Genomic DNA, 6,500 nt, shown 5'->3' on the forward strand with positions numbered 1-6,500 from the left:
CAAATTTCATCACATGGCACCAAGTTTGGTCTGCCTGCTACCCCTCCATTTGGATGCTGAGAGAGCAACAATAACTATTTCTCATTCAGCTCTATTTTAGCAGCATATTGCACAATATCTGATACACGATGGGTACTCTATCTATGGTAGTAGAATGAAAGAAAAAATCAGATGATGAATAATGAAACACAAGTAATAATCAACACACAGAAACTTCCCACGATTTCTGAATCCAAGTTCTTTATGTAGCAGACATCCGAAAGAAACCCTACTACTTTTTACAGTTCCTACGAAATACTGGAGACAGAAAGTTGAAGAAGGCATGATGCATGACCTAAAATACAAATATACACATGCTGTCATGCCTCAAGATAGCCAATTATTATAAAACTATTAGATACCTTATTTGCAATATAGTCTTCCTGGCTCTATGCAATTGCTCAGAGTTCCCTGCACACATTAATCAGCCTTTGTCTTTCTGTCTTAGGTATCTGGCTGTACCCATGGTGGTAATATCCTGAACTTTTCATCACCTTAGCAAAACCATTACACAGGCAAAGCTGCACAAAGGAAACTTGCAGTTGTTACAGAATGCATAATTAGCCATCATTGTCAAGCTCCTTTGACTCTGCAGAACTTGATTCTGCAGGCAAGGGTTCAGGGGTGATCCTGAGACTAAATGTTTTAAAGTTCTGTTTAGATGATTATCGTATAATAAAACATTCTATGAAGCCAGACAAATTGATTGTGGTTTCTAGCAATGCTCTTCATGTCATCAACCCAATCCAGAAAGTCTTTAGATTTTTTACATAATAAAAAATAAATATATTTTATTTGTAGTCATTAGTGAATTAAATCTATATATATAAAAGCCTAAGCGACTGAATGACCAGTCGACAGGTCGCTATGATGTGCACTGATCACCAGGGAGCAGACGCTCAACGCAGGAGCTGCCCCCTGGTGGTCAGTGTGCTCCCACAGCCAGCCTCCTGCGGCCAGCCAACCTCCCGCAGTCCCTCCTCCCAGCCAGCCAACCTCCCACGGCCCCTCCCCCTGGTCAGCTGGCCCTCCCCCTGCCCATCGGCCCCAATCACCAGCCAGGCCAAGGGACCTCACGTGGGCACGAATTCATGCACCGGGCCTCTAGTGTTAGAACTAAAAGCTATTTAAGAAAGCAAAACAAAACACACAATTTCTCCACTTGTTGAGAGTCAGTTTTAAAATAACAAGTAATTCAGACAGAAGCGCCACTCTGAGATCTGAATCATGATTGAGTTAGACGGGATCCTTCATGTCTGGAGTGGAATATTTGCATATTCATAGGGGAGATGCCAGGAGGCCCATCAGCTGAAAAATGCCCCCTCATAGGCCAGGCAGAAATGTTCACCACATAGTGTGCCTGTCAAATGCAGGAACAGGCCCTTGGAAAGATGGCTGTCAGACACACTGGGTTAATTGAAGAGAGCTCTCTAATGTTCTCTTTTACAAGGACATAACAAGTTTGGGGAAATACGAGAAAGAAAGGGGTCAGTAAGAAAGATGATGAAAATGGAAGAGAAAGCTATCTCAATTTTATTTAAGGCCTTCCCTGCCACAGAAAAATGCCATCTTTCCCAGTCTTTTAACTGCCTCCTAGAAATAGAAAATAAATCTTTCATTTGAGCTTATTATTATATGAATTCTTTTCCAGTTATAATAAACTTTTTCTTCTACCCAGTCTGTACTATATCACAAGAATATTGCATTTTTCCATATGCTGCCTTGAAACTGTTTCAAGCTCATTTTAAGGATTTATATTAGTCCAGGAAACATGTCTAATTTTAATTAACAACAATTAAGTGCCTACTATATAGAAGGCACTGTGTGCTAGGAGCTGTGGAAAATATAAAGATCAACAAATACAAGGAAGAAATTGAAGAGAAGGAAGAGGATGAAGAAAACATGCAATGTAGGCATGAGCTGTATATTAAGATAATGCTAATTTCAGTGACTTAATCCAACAGAAATGTATTTCTTACTTATATCAGCCTAATGCATGTTTTACTGGTCTGCCAAAACTTTCCTCCATACAGTGATTCAGGGACTTAGTCACCTTCTATCTATGGCTCCACTGTCCCCTGGGGTCCAGACAGAGAGAAAAAGTGGAGAAAGCAAACAATCTTTAGATTGTTAAGAAACAATTCATTAGACCAAAAGCAACAGAGATCTATAATTGGTAAGAACCAGGCATATAGTTGATTCTGCCTTAGATGAAAGAGGGATCGAGAAATGCAGCCAGGCCTGGGCAGCTGCTTCCTGCTGTCACCAGAAGCAGGGCTCTCTGGTTAGACAGCTTGCCGGAAGCCACCGCATACCAGCATTATCATGAATGTGCACCAAGGAATGCGGGAGGCCCACGGACCTTGAGCGTTAGGAGGGCTTATGCTAGGCTAGGCACCGACTGTTCGTGTTGAGACTGTGGTGGCTAAAGCAATTTCCTGGCCTGATAGCCTCCAAGTAAATGTTTACTGGACCTTACTGATCTTTACTGAGCTTTGAGACTGTCTGCTGCGTAACTGCCGTGCTTTACTGAGGGCAAGATGTGTATCTAAAACTGAATAAAAGTGGACAAGGCCAGGATTCGTTGTGCCTCTTCAAGAAAGAGACTCCATCTGGCCCCCACCCCTTAATAATTCATATTTTGTCTAGCATTTTCATTTGTGCATCGGCCCCTCCTGCAGATCCTGAACCCCGCCGTGCAGGTCATGGCAACAGCTAGCTAGCTATCTCTGCCTCAGAAGAGATGTAGCATCGAGGACTTAAATTTCAACACTGATGTTAAATTTTTTTAATTCTAGTTGGATAAAGTGGTTAAAAATATGGTTCCTAATTTGAAGGCATGATGTAGGTTAGGCACAGAGCCATGCCTTCAGTAGACACTTGGACCATTTTTCTTAAGTTATCTAATTGTTTTGAAGGAAACAAATATTTCATACAATACCCAAAACGAGAGTTGCTGGAAAAGATACACTTGTCTCATGTATATAGCTTTCACTAAACAGGGTCTGGATTAGAATCATCTATAATAAGATATTAGCATAATCATATCCAGGTACTAGAGTTAGAATTTATTCTTTTATTTTTATGCTTGTACACTTTTAAATGTATCTACAATGAACATAATATATACATCCTCAATGATCAATAAGTTACAATTATTTATAAAGGTAAACACAATCACTGTTTCCATATTCTGGGATTTAAAGAACTGGTTTTAATTTTTTTTTCTTTTCTTATAACCATACAAGTTTATTCACTTCTGTTTTGTCTATTAGATTACAGAAGTAAATTGCTTTTACATTAATCTGTTTTTTTTTTACCATTTTTTCAGATTAGTTGCTAATTCTCTCTTGGATCCATTGTATGGCTCTCTCCCATAGACTACTACCCCACTACTGCCACCAACTGCACAGAATGATAATAAAAATATTGGGCTTTATAATGTACCAGTCACTGAGCTATTCTCTTTATTTGTGATACCTCATTTAAAACCCCCTATTTGATGAGATAAGTGCTATTATCACCCCATTTTACCTAGGGAAGCTTGGAAAAGTATACTACTCTACTCAGCCAACTTCTAATAGCTGAACAGTAGCTTAAGTGAATATGAACCCAGGTAGAGACCATGCATTCAAACACCATAGTACCTTCCCTCCACACAAAAAAATATGTTACCTAACAATAATTTATACATGCAAAATAATTTATAATATTCAGGAAACCTATACAAACATTATTGCATTGGATGTTTAGAGTAGCATGAGGATTATCTCCCTCATTTTCCAGTTGAGGTAGCAAAGAGTCAAATATTCAAAGTTTCAAAGGTAGTAGAAGGTGCATCAGTATATATCCATCCAGAGAAACAGCAACCACAGTCATTATCTCAGTCGAAAGTGATTTAATACAAAGAATTGGATACCAAAGCATTGGAAGGGCTAGAGTAGAAAAGGGGAGAGGATTAGCAATGGCAGTGAGCCACTACCATCACTAGAGCTGGAGGGACAGAAAAGAAAGTGTTGCTATCCAGAGCCAATGGACACTGCATGACGGAGCAAAAGTACAGGAACCCACTTGCCTCCCACCAGATATCAGAAGCCAGCAGTTCTGCCGGAGCTGCTGGGCTGGTTGCTTTCACTGCTAAATGACATAGTTGTTTGCATTGCTCCTACAACTGCTAAATTCGGATGCAGGAGAGAAAAAAAATCAGCATCCGTCTTTTTCCCACCTTAAAACCTTATGCATGTTATTCCATTGGCTAAGTCAGGGGTCTTTAGGAAATATGATTTTTAGAATTCTAACCATGTGCATACAGAGGAGAATATAAAAGGGCAAGCATGAAGCTGAGAGCCAAGAGACAGATAACTGACCCAGTGGCAGAAACAGAACTGAACTCAGGGCTTCTGGCTTAGAATGAGTTCTTTTCATTCAATGTATACTTATGCAACTACTCTAAACAGACAGGAAGACAGGTGCTAGAGATTACCATTATGATCTGGGCACAATGAACTAGGTATGTACTAGATACATGAACTAGATGTGAACCGGTCATGGACTTGCGGGGATCAGTGTGCAAATGAATACTGGAACTCTTCCCATGACATTGCATCCTCTGAACAGAGCTGAGGCATCTTGTATGGTTGAAAGAGTTTGCTGGACTTTCTTGTGTCAACTTGATTAAGCTGGGAATCATGTTTCATAGTGTTTCCTACTCTATATTTCTGAGTTAGAATTGGCCTGAAGAGGAATGTGCACAAGACTGGAAAGCAGAAGTAAAGAAGAGCTGTGATCCTCAGAAGTCTTGGGGGTAAGATAGTGTTATGAACAAAGAAGTGCCTGGCGAGCCTCATCTCTCCTCTACGCTACATGCAGCTTGTCCTCCCAATGTTGGTTCTACTAGTCGCCTAGCTCAGTGGTCGGCAAACTCATTAGTCAACAGAGCCAAATATCAACAGTACAACGATTGAAATTTCTTTTGAGAGCCAAATTTTTTAAACTTAAACTATATAGGTAGGCCCTGACCTATTTGGCTCAGTGGATAGAGCGTCGGCCTGCGGACTGGGGGGTCTCGGGTTCAATTCCGGTCAAGGGCATGTACCTTGGTTGCGGGCATATCCCTGGTGGGGGGTGTGCAGGAGGCAGCTGATCGATGTTCCTCTCTCATCGATGTTTCTAACTCTCTATCCCTCTCCCTTCCTCTCTGTAAAAAAACCAATAAAATAAAAAAACTATATAGGTAACTACATTGTTATTAACTTAATTAGGGTACTCCTAAAGCTTAGGAAGAGCCACACTCAAGGGGCCAAAGAGCCGCATGTGGCTCGCGAGCCGCAGTTTGTCGACCACGGACTAGCATTTAGCTGCAGGGAAGCGGTAATCACACAGCAGCAGGTGCTTCCCCTGAGTCACTCCCTGAGCTGCCCCTTCCCTGTCTCACTCCAGCAGCTGGATGTGCTTGCTTAGCAGACTTTCCTGCAACCAGTCCGCTCACGCTGGTCCACCAGGTGGTTAGCGACTCCTTCTCTAATCCTCCGTGCAGACCTTCACTTCCCAGCCCCCCAGCAACTGTGCACGGTCGGGTTCCTGTCAAATAAATCTCGTCTCATAAACTCAAAGTGGGCCTGCTGTCCTGACTGATAGCAGTAGCATCGAGGCCCTTTGGTATTTCCAAAATCAAGCTGTGTTTAGAATCCTGGAAAGAGCTGTTACGTGCATGGTTCATAATGGTTTCTTACCTAAAACACAGCTGCCCCTCAGCCTATTTCCCACCCAAACATCACTTGTGCTCTGATCTGGCCACAGAATTCAGAGTCTTGCTACACCTCTGACATTAAATTAATAAATAATTTAGCAAAATGCCTCTGGCAAGTCTCCTAAAAGCTCCAAGCAGATGACCAAAAGGATAACCAAAAGATGATTTGACATGCCTCTACCTCTTGCTATAAAGCAAGAGTCTTTCCCTCGCTGCTTATGTCAGTTGAATACTTCTCCCTTCCCTGGCATCATGCTTATTTCCCTGTACTAAAGTCTTCTCTACATTCCAAGTCCTCTCTACTTCCTGGCAGGCAATAAGTTGTCCTGCTGACTGTGTGTCAGAAATAGAGTGTATTGACTGCTTTTTCTTGTGGTGTCATGATTATTACCACAGAGGATAACACAGATTCGACAAAAGCCAGCTCATCAATAAAAATCAAGGGTTGCCTTCCTGAGCTGCAAATACGGGCTGGGGAAGATGCTTGTGTGTTTTCTCTGTGATCCACTAAACCATTAGGTTAATTTTCCTAGTCTATGGTTTCAGCAACTGTGATAGAAAATATCATCACCCAAACTATTAGAAGTACTGACCAGTGGGGATGAAGCTAATGGAAAGATTTTTGACCACAGTAGAGGAAAAGTTCTGAAATCCCACCAGCATATACTCATGTAACACATTTAATTAATTGTAGAGAACACAACACATAAAA

This window comes from Myotis myotis, unplaced genomic scaffold (assembly GCF_014108235.1).
Source record: "Myotis myotis isolate mMyoMyo1 unplaced genomic scaffold, mMyoMyo1.p scaffold_m19_p_7, whole genome shotgun sequence".
Classification (NCBI taxonomy): domain Eukaryota; kingdom Metazoa; phylum Chordata; class Mammalia; order Chiroptera; family Vespertilionidae; genus Myotis; species Myotis myotis.